Source organism: Dendrobates tinctorius, unplaced genomic scaffold, assembly GCF_039654945.1.
Source record: "Dendrobates tinctorius isolate UK_male_01 unplaced genomic scaffold, ASM3965494v1 ptg000084l, whole genome shotgun sequence".
Classification (NCBI taxonomy): Eukaryota; Metazoa; Chordata; class Amphibia; order Anura; family Dendrobatidae; genus Dendrobates; species Dendrobates tinctorius.
The window spans coordinates 12,250,669-12,264,642 of NW_027361752.1; the positions used below are offsets into that span (position 1 = coordinate 12,250,669).

General features: G+C 42.9%; 1 protein-coding gene across 5 annotated transcripts in view; it reads right to left on the reverse strand.

Moving 5' to 3' along the window:
- Positions 1-13,974, reverse strand: part of CADM2 (cell adhesion molecule 2) — a 1,004,393-nt gene that overhangs the window by 307,693 nt on the left and 682,726 nt on the right. The gene's annotated exons all lie outside the window — the stretch shown is intronic.

A 13,974-nucleotide genomic window follows, 5' to 3' on the forward strand; every position in this document is an offset into this window, starting at 1 on the left:
CAGCAGTGCCATCGAGCCTGTCACATAGTGCTCAGATATCAGTGGGCCTCACACAATCCAAAAGTGTCCAGTGTCCAAAAGTGTGTGCAGAGATTCAAAATCTCCCTTATCCTCTAGTCACTTTTGTCACAGCAGTGCCATCGAGCCTGTCACATAGCGCTCAGATATCAGTGGGCCTCACACAATCCAAAAGTGTCCACTGTCCACAAGTGTGTGCAGAAATTCAAAATCTCCCTTATCCTCTAGTCACTTTTGTCACAGCAGTGCCATCGAGCCTGTCACATAGCGCTCAGATATCAGTGGGCCTCACACAATCCAAAAGTGTCCAGTGTCCAAAAGTGTGTGCAGATATTCAAAATCTCCCTTATCCTCTAGTCACTTTTGTCACAGCAGTGCCATCGAGCCTGTCACATAGCGCTCAGATATCAGTGGGCCTCACACAATCCAAAAGTGTCCACTGTCCACAAGTGTGTGAAGAAATTCTAAATCTCCCCTGTCCTATAGACACCTTGTACCTTGTTTTACATTACTATATAGTTTGTTGGATTTTGTCTACTTTTCTACCAAAAATGAGGAAGGCTGGTGGAAGAGGCCGTGGAATTGGGCGGGGGTTGGCAGCTGGTAATGATGGTGTTGGTGGTGGATCTGATGGTAGTGGCAAGAGCAAAATAGGATCGAATGCAGGAGGTGCTGACCCTGCGTCATCGTCTGGCTACATAAGGCCTCGAACGCTTAGTTTTCTAGGAGTTGGCAAACCGCTTTTAAAGCCAGAGCATCAGGAAAAAGTTTTGTCTTACATTGCTGACTCAGCCTCCAGCTCTATCGCCTCCTCTTCTTCAGTTGTAAAAAGTAAAAGCCTCGTCATTGGAGGCTCATGTTCATGAACCACACCTTTCCTTGTGTCCTTCACCCCAACCAAGATTGAAGGATGACGCAGGCCATACTACTGATTACTCCATGGAGATGTTTTCACATACCATGCCTGGATTATCAAGTGAAATGGTGAATTACCCAGGCCAAGATGAATCTGACATGGAGTGCACTGATGCACAGCCGCTGATGGATGATTCTGCTGGTACATTCACTCAGAGCACTACATTGTCCTCGCAGTGTACAGAGCCAGATTCTGACCCTGATGAGACTCAGGTGCCCCTTCCCGCACACTATACCACCATACACGGTGACACAGAGGAAGGTGCACATGACATAGAAGAGGAGGTGATGGATGACCCAGTTGTTGACCCAGATTGGCATCCATTGGGGGAAGAGGGTGCTGCTTCCAATAGCTCAGATGAGGAGCATCCACAGCAGACATCGACATCGCAACAGCTGTTATCTGGCAGGCCCGGAGCACTCCAAAGACAGGTTCCAAACATCAAAAGAGTTGCTGGACAGCTTGTCCAGAGGGTCAAAAGATCACAGCGTGCTAGTCCGCAAAATGTCTGCCAAAGTAGGAAGAGTGCAGTGTGGCACTTTTTTGAACAAAATCCTCATGATCAGGCCAAGGTTATCTGTAAGAAGTGCGCAAAGACCTTTAGCCGAGGGAAAAATCTGAAAAATTTGAATACCAGTTGCATGCTTAGACATTTAACCAGCATGCACTTGCAAGCGTGGACACAACACCAAACCTCAAGTGCCACATGTGCAACTGATCACAACAAAGGTAGTCAGCAACACTACATTGTTTCCCCCACTGTAAGCCCACCGGTTAGCACAGCAGCAAATGTTGAGGTGTCGTTGCAAGACCACAGCAGTCAGGGAACCGCACTGTTATATCAACGAAAGACTGATTCTAGGCCATCAGAAAGAACACCAACTCCATCACCATCATCAACCCTCTCTCAGTCCGCCCTGTCCACCGCTACTTCCACCATATGCAGCTCTCAAGTCCAGCTCACCCTCCCAGACACTATGAGTAGGTCAAGAAAGTACTCAGTCTCTCATCCGCGTACACTGGGTTTGAACGCCCACATTGCCAAACTAATCTCGTTTGAGATGATGCCCTTTTGGTTGGTGGAAAGCACAGCTTTCCGCGAACTCATGGCCTATGCAGTACCACGCTATGACCTACCCAGTCGCCACTTCTTCTCTCGCAAAGCCATCCCAGCCCTCCACCATCATGTGAAAGACCGCATTGTCCATGCACTCAAGCAGTCAGTGAGTGGAAAGGTGCACCTCACAACTGATGCATGGTTCAGTCGGCATGGCCAGGGCCGTTACGTGTCCATCACTGCACACTGGGTTAATGTGGTGGATGCAGGGTCCACAGGGGACAGCGGTGGTGGGACAGTGCTGCCTAGCCCACGGTATAGGAAACAGTTGGCTGTAGGCGTTCGACCCTCCTCCTCCTCCACCTCCTCCAGAAGCGAAAGCTCGTCCACAGAGCGCAGTCGTACGAGCACTCCATCTGCAGCTGCCACTGTTGCACACGATGTGTCCCCCTATCGAGCAGCTAGTGGAAAGCGTCAGCAGGCTGTGTTGCAGATGATGTGTTTGGGCGACAGACACACCGCCGAGGTGCTGGCCGAGTACTTGAAGCGACAAACTGAGTCATGGCTGGGCAGTGTACTTCTTGAGGCAGGCAAGGTAGTTAGTGATAACGGCCGTAATTTTGTGGCAGCCATAGCCCTTTCAAAACTCAGCCACATACCTTGCTTGGCTCACACCTTGAACCTGGTGGTGCAGTGCTTCCTCAAAAATTATCCGGAGTTAACAGTCCTGCTCCAGAAGGTGCGAAGACTGTGCGCGCACATCCGCCGGTCGCCTGTACACTCCGTTCGTATGCAGAAGCTGCAGCGATTGCTCCACCTTCCCAACCACCGCCTCATTATCGACATTGCAACAAAGTGGAACTCCACCCTGCACATGGTGGTGCGGCTGTGCGAGCAGAGGCAGGCCATAATGCATTTGTGGGAGGATACACGGCCAGGCACTTTGAGAGCAGACATGGAGTTGACAGGTGTGCAGTGGTCGAAGCTGAAAGACCTTTGTAAAGTCCTTCAGTGTTTTGAGGAATGCACACGGCTGGTAAGCGCAGACGACGCCATCCTAAGCATGAGCATCCCACTTATGCGTCTGCTCATGCAAACTTTGACGCACCTTAAGGAACAGGCGTCTGCAGCCAATGTTGATGAGGAGGAAGAGGAGGAGGGAATCCTTGATGACATTCAGCCATTGTCTGCTCAGGGACCTCTCCTGGACGAGGTGGAGGAAGAAGAGGAGGAGGAGGATGATGATGGGGATGATTACTTAGGGGAGGAGGATGCATCTCGTGGGGCAAGTGAAAATGTTGGTGTGGCAAGGTCTGGTACAGGGTTTGTGCGTGACTGGAGGGATGTGGATTTGCCAGAAAGTGCTCCTCCACCCAGCACTCGCAGTGCATCATTGACACCGGGAACATTGGCCCACATGTCAGATTATGCCTTGCGGATCCTAAAAAGGGACCCCCGCATTGCCAAAATGATGAACGATGACGACTACTGGTTGGCCAGCATCCTGGATCCACGCTATAAAGGCAAATTACAAAACATCATGCCACAGGAAAACCTTGACCTAATATTGGCTAATAAACAAGCAACTCTGGTAAATCGGTTGCTTGAGGCATTCCCAGCACACAGCAGCGGTGATGGTTCTCACACGAGCCGTATGGGCCGGGGGCAGCTTGGCAGAGGTGTTCGTGGTGCACACAGCAGAAGTGGCGTTGGAGACAGGGGTTTCATGACAATGTTGTGGACTGATTTTTCAAATACCGCTCACACAACTGGTAATACTGCATCGATGGAAAGTGACAGGAGACAGCAGTTGTCAACTATGGTAACAAACTACTTTTCCTCCCATATCGATGTTCTCCCACACAGGTCATTCCCCTTTGACTATTGGGCTGCTAAACTGGACACCTGGCCTGAATTGGCTCAATATGCCTTACAGGAGCTCGCTTGCCCAGCTGAAAGTGTGCTATCGGAAAGAGTCTTCAGTACAGCTGGATCAATCCTGACAGAAAAAAGGACCCGTCTGTCAACCCAAAATGTGGATGATCTAACCTTCATTAAAATGAACCACGCATGGGTTTCCAAGGATTTTGTCCCACCTTCCCCTGATGACACATAGGGTGACAGAAAAATGGCTTGCTTTGGTCCACCTCTTCCTGGTACTTCACCTATTTTGCCTTTTGCATCAGCTGAATGTCCAACATCAACATATGCCACTTTCTAAAACTCCCTAACTGTGCTGCCTCCCCCCCCATGGCCGGGGTCACCACCTAGCGCACGACACCGTGCAAGTGCCGTTACCGCTGTACTATGAGGGGCCCAGTGCCAGTACCGACGCCCACGAGTGGGCCCCCCTTGCTTGGGCAGGGCCCCAGCATTTGCAATCTTTACCTCTCCCTGCTCCTCCGCTGTGTAATCTGGGCCGTCAAATCCATACTGTGCCTGACACCGTCTGAGCCTGCCTCCTGCTGTATAGACATATATTTTGAATGTGTACGCTATCCATACATGTTATCCAGGGATACGGTACCCTTTCTAACCTTTGTGCAATCACGTGCAATCCATACTGGGCCTAACACCGTCTGAGCCTGCCTCATGCTGTATAGACATATATTTTGAATGTGTACGCTATCCATACATGTTATCCAGGGATACGGTACCCTTTCTAACCTTTGTGCAATCACGTGCAATCCATACTGGGCCTAACACCGTCTGAGCCTGCCTCATGCTGTATAGACATATATTTTGAATGTGTACGCTATCCATACATGTTATCCGGGGATACGGTACCCTTTCTAACCTTTGTGCAATCACGTGCAATCCATACTGGGCCTAACACCGTCTGAGCCTGCCTCATGCTGTATAGACATATATTTTGAATGTGTACGCTATCCATACATGTTATCCGGGGATACGGTACCCTTTCTAACCTTTGTGCAATCACGTGCAATCCATACTGGGCCTAACACCGTCTGAGCCTGCCTCCTGAGACATATATTTTGAATGTGTACGCTATCCATACATGTTATCCAGGGATACGGTACCCTTTCTAACCTTTGTGCAATCACGTGCAATCCATACTGGGCCTAACACCGTCTGAGCCTGCCTCATGCTGTATAGACATATACTGTATTTTGAATGTGTACACTATCCATACATGTTATCCAGGGATACGGTACCCTTTCTAACCTTTGTGCAATCACGTGCAATCCATACTGGGCCTAACACCGTCTGAGCCTGCCTCATGCTGTATAGACATATATTTTGAATGTGTACGCTATCCATACATGTTATCCAGGGATACGGTACCCTTTCTAACCTTTGTGCAATCACGTGCAATCCATACTGGGCCTAACACCGTCTGAGCCTGCCTCATGCTGTATAGACATATATTTTGAATATGTGCGCTATCCATACATGTTATCCGGGGATACGGTACCCTTTCTAACCTTTATGCAATGACGTGCAATCCATACTGGGCCTAACACCATCTGAGCCTGCCTCATGCTTTATAGACATATATTTTGAATGTGTACGCTATCCATACATGTTATCCAGGGATACGGTACCCTTTCTAACCTTTGTGCAATCACGTGCAATCCATACTGGGCCTAACACCGTCTGAGCCTGCCTCATGCTGTATAGACATATATTTTGAATGTGTACGCTATCCATACATGTTATCCAGGGATACGGTACCCTTTCTAACCTTTGTGCAATCACGTGCAATCCATACTGGGCCTAACACCATCTGAGCCTGCCTCATGCTGTATAAACATATATTTTGAATGTGTACGCTATCCATACATGTTATCCAGGGATACAGTACCCTTTCTAACCTTTGTGCAATCACGTGCAATCCATACTCGGCCTAACACCGTCGGAGCCTGCCTCATGCTGTATAGACATATATTTTGAATGTGTACGCTATCCATACATGTTATCCGTGGATACGGTACCCTTTCTAACCTTTGTGCAATCACGTGCAATCCATACTGGGCCTAACACCGTCTGAGCCTGCCTCATGCTGTATAGACATATATTTTGAATGTGTACGCTATCCATACATGTTATCCGGGGATACGGTACCCTTTCTAACCTTTGTGCAATCACGTGCAATCCATACTGGGCCTAACACCGTCTGAGCCTGCCTCCTGAGACATATATTTTGAATGTGTACGCTATCCATACATGTTATCCAGGGATACGGTACCCTTTCTAACCTTTGTGCAATCACGTGCAATCCATACTGGGCCTAACACCGTCTGAGCCTGCCTCCTGAGACATATATTTTGAATGTGTACGCTATCCATACATGTTATCCAGGGATACGGTACCCTTTCTAACCTTTGTGCAATCACGTGCAATCCATACTGGGCCTAACACCGTCTGAGCCTGCCTCATGCTGTATAGACATATATTTTGAATGTGTACGCTATCCATACATGTTATCCAGGGATACGGTACCCTTTCTAACCTTTGTGCAATCACGTGCAATCCATACTGGGCCTAACACCGTCTGAGCCTGCCTCATGCTGTATAGACATATATTTTGAATGTGTACGCTATCCATACATGTTATCCGGGGATACGTTACCCTTTCTAACCTTTGTGCAATCATGTGAAATCCATACTGGGCCTAACACCGTCTGAGCCTGCCTCCTGAGACATATATTTTGAATGTGTACGCTATCCATACATGTTATCTGGGGATACGGTACCCTTTCTCACCTTTGTGCAATCACGTGTAATCCATACTGGGCGTGAGAACGGCTGGCGAGCTGTTAAGCAAGCTAAAGCACCTGTCCAGACAAGTACAGGGATTCCCTAGCGAGGAGACTTATTTGATTGTTTTCAATGTTGGGACAGCAATTTTTGGGGAGCATTATACTCTGGAGAATGATAGATGGGGCCCACCATACACTGGAACATTCCAAAGGTGGACATCAGACACTGGAGCAGCATTTACAGGGCCCATTATACACTAGAGCATTAGAAATGGGGCCCATTATGTTTGGAGCATTATTTGGGCCCATAAGACAGTGGAGCTTCATCCATGGGGACCAACATATACTGTAGCATTATGTGGAGCTCATCATATACTGTTTCAAACATTATATGGGACCAATGATTCTGTATGGAGAAATAGATGGGCCTCGTCATGAGATGTAAAAAGTGAGGTATTTTTCATTGTACTATACCACTATTTCTCTGCCGTATCGGAGCATGATGAGTTGTGGTATGTGTTAAAGGGGCGCTCTTTCGCCCAGGGCACATGAAAACCTGGAGCCAGCCCTCCCCCCCCACAGTTTGTAGCCAAATAACCCCCATTTTTCAGTGCGTAACTTGTATTATGAAGTTAATTAAGGTTGACAAGCTTAAGAAAGAAGAATTGATGCTTTTGGCATTCAAATGGGCACTGTAGGTGTGTTTCCTGTCCTCCTCTCACTGCCGACTTTTATTCCCCAATGACTTACATTGGGTTTCGTGTTTCGGGACGACCCCGACTTTTCCCTATAATCGGACGATCTTGCTCGACCCGACTTTTGGAAAAGTCGGGTTTCACGAAACGAAACGCGACCCTAAAAAACCAAAAGTCGCTCAACTCTAGTCCTGACAGTACACAATGTGATCGTGTTGAGGATTAACAAGTCTGGGACTACTGATGTTTCTTGAAAAAAAAACAGCAATAATCTTCTACTATCCAACAACTCATTCAAAAGAGGTTTCCCCAGATTTTATAAAATCATCTGTCATGTAGGAAATGTTACTGTAAGATAAACAACAACAATTACCCCTTGTAATCAAGCAGTTAATCAGTCACTTGCCCAGTTCAGTCAGCCACAGATCTAGCATGTGGAAGCTGGGGTTAGTGGTATAATAGCATTGCTAATGTTACAGAATAATTTGAAATGTTCAAGAAAACCTCTTTAAAGGGGTTTTCCCATAAACAAAGTAGATTTAAAATTTATAGTTTTTGGAATAAAAAAAAGTTCCACAATTAGATGTGTTCATTTTTTTTTTGTGCTGAGATAATCTTATAAATGTGCCCCTGATGTTTCCTGCATAATGACCAAGTCTGACCGTGCTGGGACATCGCATGATCATACGACAGCTCCTGGGCAGAGGAGGATGCAAAAGAGAGTATACAGATATTAAAGTACGGGGATCGCAAATTATTCTTTTTGTGAGGCGAAACAATTGACTGTCTGTTTTTAAGCAATGTTTTAATGAAAAGAAAGAATCAATTGTAATCCCATTCTAGGCTGTCTGCTCTTTTGTATACTGCTCAAAAAAAGGAAACACTAAACAATACATTGTATTGGTTAGTGCTCCCTTTATTTTTTGAGCAGTATATTTTCTCCCCTGCCCAGGAGATGTGGTATTATGGGACCACATTCCTTCATTGTCAGACACATCCATTACACAGTAGGGGCACATCTATTAGATTATCTCTGCAAAAGAACATTTTTCTTTAACCACCTCGAATTGTGGAAATTAGTATTAATCCAAGATCTTTGTTTGGGAGAAAAACCCCTTTAAGCTCAACCTAGTTTGCATTCATGCTTGGGTGATTTGATTAGCATTTTACATCAATTTTTTTTAGCCAAAACCAGGCAAATAATATATGTATATATATATATATATATATATATACATATATATATGAACAACGACAAAGCAAAGTCCAGCAATAACGTGAGCTATCCAGGATGCTGTTAAAAATTTTTTTCTTTTTATTCATAAATCCATTAAAATGCAATGGTCCAAGCAGTTCAAAACAGCAATAACTCAGGAAACTCGTGCAGATAGGAGTACACGTTTCAGCGGTAGAACCAGCCTTCTTCACAGTCCAGAAACGCGTAGTCCTATCTGCACAACTTTCCTGCGTTATTGCTGTTTTGAACTGCTTGGACCATTGCATTTTAATGGATTTATGAATAAAAAGAAAAAAATTTTTAACAGCATCCTGGATTGCTCACGTTATTGCTGGACTTTGCTTTGTCGTTGTTCACATTTGTATGGATGGACTCCTACATCCAGATCCGGGCACAACGGAGTTAACCAGGTCAGCTGAGGTTCCAGGTGGTTCACAGGAGTGAGCTGGTCTACATTGTTGGATTTATATATATATATATATATATACATACATATGAACAATTCATGCACTGTACATGTTTTGGATAGCTTGCTGGTTTTGGCATACAATAGTAATGCAAATACAGATCAAATACACATATATCAATGACATTTTAAAATCGCAAAAATCAAAAGAATATTAGTGTATTTGCATTTTCCATATTGCTGAATGCATTTTGCTGCCAGCATATTATAAGTGTCAATGACTGTTAGAAGATCATCTACGTGTTGCATCAGATTTGACTAAAGGCCCCTTTACATTTAGCGATGCACCAGCGATCTCGACAACGATACGACCCGGTCAGGATGGCTGGTGCATCGCTAAATGGTCGCTAGTGAGCTGCCACACAGGCATATCTGACAGCGATTCAGCGACGCAGCAGCGATCGTTACTTACCTTTCAGATGCGGCGATCCTGACGTCCTCCGGTCCGCGTCCACGCGTTGCGTTGCCAGGAGAAAGCCCAGCAGCAAGCGCCCGACGAGAAATGGAGCTGCGCGATCTCGCGCGATCAGCGACAGACAGCGGGGGAGCCGGTCGGAGGTAAGTATCACACATAATGATATCGCAAGCAATATCGCTGCTGCGTCACAAAATCGTTGATGCTTTAGCGATATTGCTAGCAATATCACTATGTGTAAAGCCCCCTTAAGCCAAAACCTATCTGCTAAAACAGATTTATTGGGCCCTTGCCCTTTTAACCATAAGGGTTAAAATGTAAATATAACTCTAATAGATATAATTATACCAATATTAAGAAATAATTGATCCTTAAAAGTGTGTTTTATTAGGTAACTTATTAAAAAAACTCCATCCATAGGGTATTAATACACAATTAACCTTTAGAAATCCAGTCCTATTATTTTCCAGCATGAGATTTTTGAAGGCAATGAAGCAGCATTTTAAATTGTTTTGCATTTAAATCATTAATTTCCTATCTCCATCCATCATTAACCTAATTGATCTCATTTAAACATGTAGATTGTATCCTCCCGCTTCATGTTTTAGAATCAATTTTTTCTTTTTCTCTCTTTCGTTTCTTACTTTTCAGTTACAAGCTCTTAGATTGTCATTGATCAAGGGAATTAAATACTTCAATTCAATTTTTAATAAATGTAAAAACAGTATGAATTTTCCCATTGGAGTTAAAATATTTTCTTTTTTCAGTAAGAAAGGAATTACCAGTGATTTTTGTCACAATAAGATGTCATAACAACATAATTATGTCACCTCTTAATGCCCTTTCAATAAATAACAACATATGATACATGACAATTGTTGGTCGGTCGAAGTTCCAGTCATAGGATCTCAACCAAAGTAAGAAGACCTGTTTGCTGCAGAACTAGCAGAACTAGAGAAGAACTTATAGACTTTCTATTTAATTAATCTTAAAGGAGTTATATGGGACTCTGGGTATTTTTTTGTACAGGACTAAGAAATTGCCTGACTGTTTTGCCTGGCGATGATCTGCGCTGGCTCAGGCAGTGACTTTCCTGCTTCAATAGACCTTATATCAACATAGTAGTTTTTTCTCTTCTGGTCTGCTGTGCAACACTGTTGATGTCATGATGATTAAAGTATATAGTATATAGCCGCACTCGTGAGGGTTCAATCAAAATATATATTTGTATTATTCTACCCAAAAGTTCTCCACAGTGATAAATGACAGAAAAGTGGGAAAATATCCAAACAATTTCTTAACGTTTCGACCCAAGCTTGGGTCTTTCTCATATTCGCAAGTGTGAATAGTAGTAGATAAGATGAACTGGTAATAATGTCGTCGCAGTGTGCCCTGCATTCACTCTGGAGGTGAACTGTGAACTCTGTGAACACTGTGAATGCAGGGTACACTGCGTGGACATTATTCGAAAGACCTGACACAGGCATCATTGATGCTACCAGGCAACCTGCTACCAATAATGTAACTTACATACTTATCTTTTCTTCTGAAGCTCACTGCCATATATGAGGTACCAGCTCATTTTCAGCTTATCTCTACTACTACTCACACTTGCGAATTTGAGAAAGACCAGTTAAGAAATCGCTTGGATATTTTGCCACTTTTCTGTCATTTTTCACTGTGGTAAACTTTTGTGCATAATAATAAAAATACATACTTTGAAGGAACCCGCACAAGTGCAGCTATAGTAACATAGTAACATAGTAACATAGTAATTAAGGTTGAAGGGAGACTTTAAGTCCATCTAGTTCAACCCATATCCTATCCTAACTTGCCCTAACATGTTGATCCAGAGGAAGGCAAAAAAACCCCATGTGGCAACAGTAAGCTTCACATTGGGGAAAAAAATTCCTTCCCGACTCCACATACGGCAATCAGACTAGCTCCCTGGATCAACGCAATATTAAGGAGACTAGTGTATATACCCTGTAATATTATACTTTTCAAGAAAGGCATCCAGTCCCTTCTTAAATTTTAGTAGTGTATCAATGCACTATATACTTTAGTACCTGGGTCTAACTCCAGTCCAGCCAGCACCACTACCTAATTTTTGCGTGCGCATCTTTAGGATCATGCTGATTGACAGCCGACTTCCAACAGTTAAGTAGCTGTCATTCAGGCGAAGGATATCTGATTGGTGGGTGTGTGATTCTTAGCACCCTTGGCAGTAAGCTGTTTAAAGGGGTGGCATCAGTTGGAGAGCATTGCAGCCTGTTCTGTTGGGATGAGTGGACTAGTGGATGTTCAAGTATGTCGAGTTCAACAACTTTTGTCCAAAGTTTGGTTCAGGTAAGAAAACTCTACCCACACTTGAACACAGGCCTGAACCCCATAGAAGTCAATGGGGATATGAGCTTTGGTGCTGTAAAATTGTTGTTGTAGGGGCTAGGGGACCTCTCTCTCTTTCAGAATTCCAAAGACTAAAACTGACTTCTGGGTAAAGTTTGTGATCGGAGTTCAGCATCAGACACTAGATGTGCAGTACGAACTCCGAACTTTACAGGTCGGGTTCGCTCATCTCTATTCTTCTGCTTTCTTTACACAAATGCTATCTAAAAAGTATTGTCTATGTTGGGTATTGCAACATTTTACAATACCCAGGACATATGCTTGTATGCAGAAAAAAACAGGTAAACGGAGGCGGAGCTGCTGCAGTGCTCTCTGGGAGCCTTGGCTTCTGAAAATAGCTAATTGCTGGGGTGCTGAAAGTCAACTCCCTACTGATGTGATAAACATGGCTTACATAAAATTAGATTATCAATATTCAGAACTTGGAAAACCCCTCTTCAACTACACATTGGATCATTGGCTATATTCCTTTAATGCTGCACCTATATAAATAGTGACCCTTACAATTCATCAATTTATGCTGCCAATAGATTGAACAAGAAAAATCCAAAGGTCTCAAATAGATTATGGTCAACCAATGTTGGAATTATAAGGTACACTACATGGTAGGAGACTTTGTCCAAAGTAATTTTTAATTGGTATATACAATATATATTGCATGCATGCACTATGTGTATATTTGTCATTCCTTTCATTCATTTTATATGAATATTTCATCTTGTTACAGGTACTCTACATTAGTTTTAAAATGCAAAGTTGGAATTGTGTGAATTAAATACAAATCCGTTCCTTAACTGGACGCTAAAGGTGTTAACTGCTACAATATTAGAAGGAATAAAATGTGCAAACAGAGCACAAAGCTAACTTTCTTGCTTTCTCTGGAAAATTACAATTCTAAATACAGCAATTTATCACTATTCATTGCAAATTAAGGTTCTGTAACTGATGATTGTGAACTTAGGAGAATAATCAATGAATATTACTTATGTTAAGAAGGCTTGAAACTCCTAGCAATAATATCGTTATATATGTTATATACTTCATATACTATTTATATTCCATTTAGTATGTGTAAATTAAAACTATACCCTCAATTAATTTCCAAAAAGCAAATGTGTCTTGCAGCTATTCATCATCAGTTACAGACAACATTTCATGCTAGAATTATTTTCAAAGATGTTTTGCAGCAGGTGCATTTTTACATGTTGCCCATTTGCTCTTTCGGCAGAGAGAAGAACCACCATTAAATGACCACTGTGTCGACTAATGACTGAAAAGTAAATGTTTTCTTTTCAGCACATATGAAAATAATAATGGTATAAAATATAAAAAAGGCAGGTCAATGTAAATAAATTGGCAATATAGTGTGTAGATAAATAAGGGATATTTGAGGCCATTTTGCAAATATTAAAGGAACATTATAAGATGATATATATTGAGGGACTACTTTTTTGCCTCCACAGAATAACAACGATTGTTGCATCTTTTGACAAAGTAATAGCAAAACATGCACTGAGGCAGATGGTCACCCAGTCTCCTGGCTGGAACTTTGGATTACGGAAGTGTCACTATCTGATACATTTTTGTAATATAATGTTAATCATAGAGATTCTTCCAAAAGTATAAACACAAAAAATGTGTAGTTAGTTTTGATTAAAAATGTTTAACATTTCCAGCTTGCATTGAATCCAATACAACAAGCTGCTTGATGCTGTTAAGAATACATAATGACAAGCATGTGCCTTGTCAGCTTAGTCTCCAGCTCCTCTTGTATTCTTCTAAATGCAAATTTAATTTCAATTTTAAATTGATGTGATATTAGAAGAATTAAGTTTAAATTTTGGTGAAGACAAGGGGAACTAGTGACTGAACGAACAGTGGTAAAGGTGGGCTTGTAGTCTGTATTGAAATGGAGTGAATTTAAACTTTGCAATCCATTTTACTATAAAGCATTCAAGGTGCTAAAGTAAAATGGTTATAAAATAAGCAACAATAAAAAAATTAGACTAGTTATACTAGACTAGTCTATAACTAGAT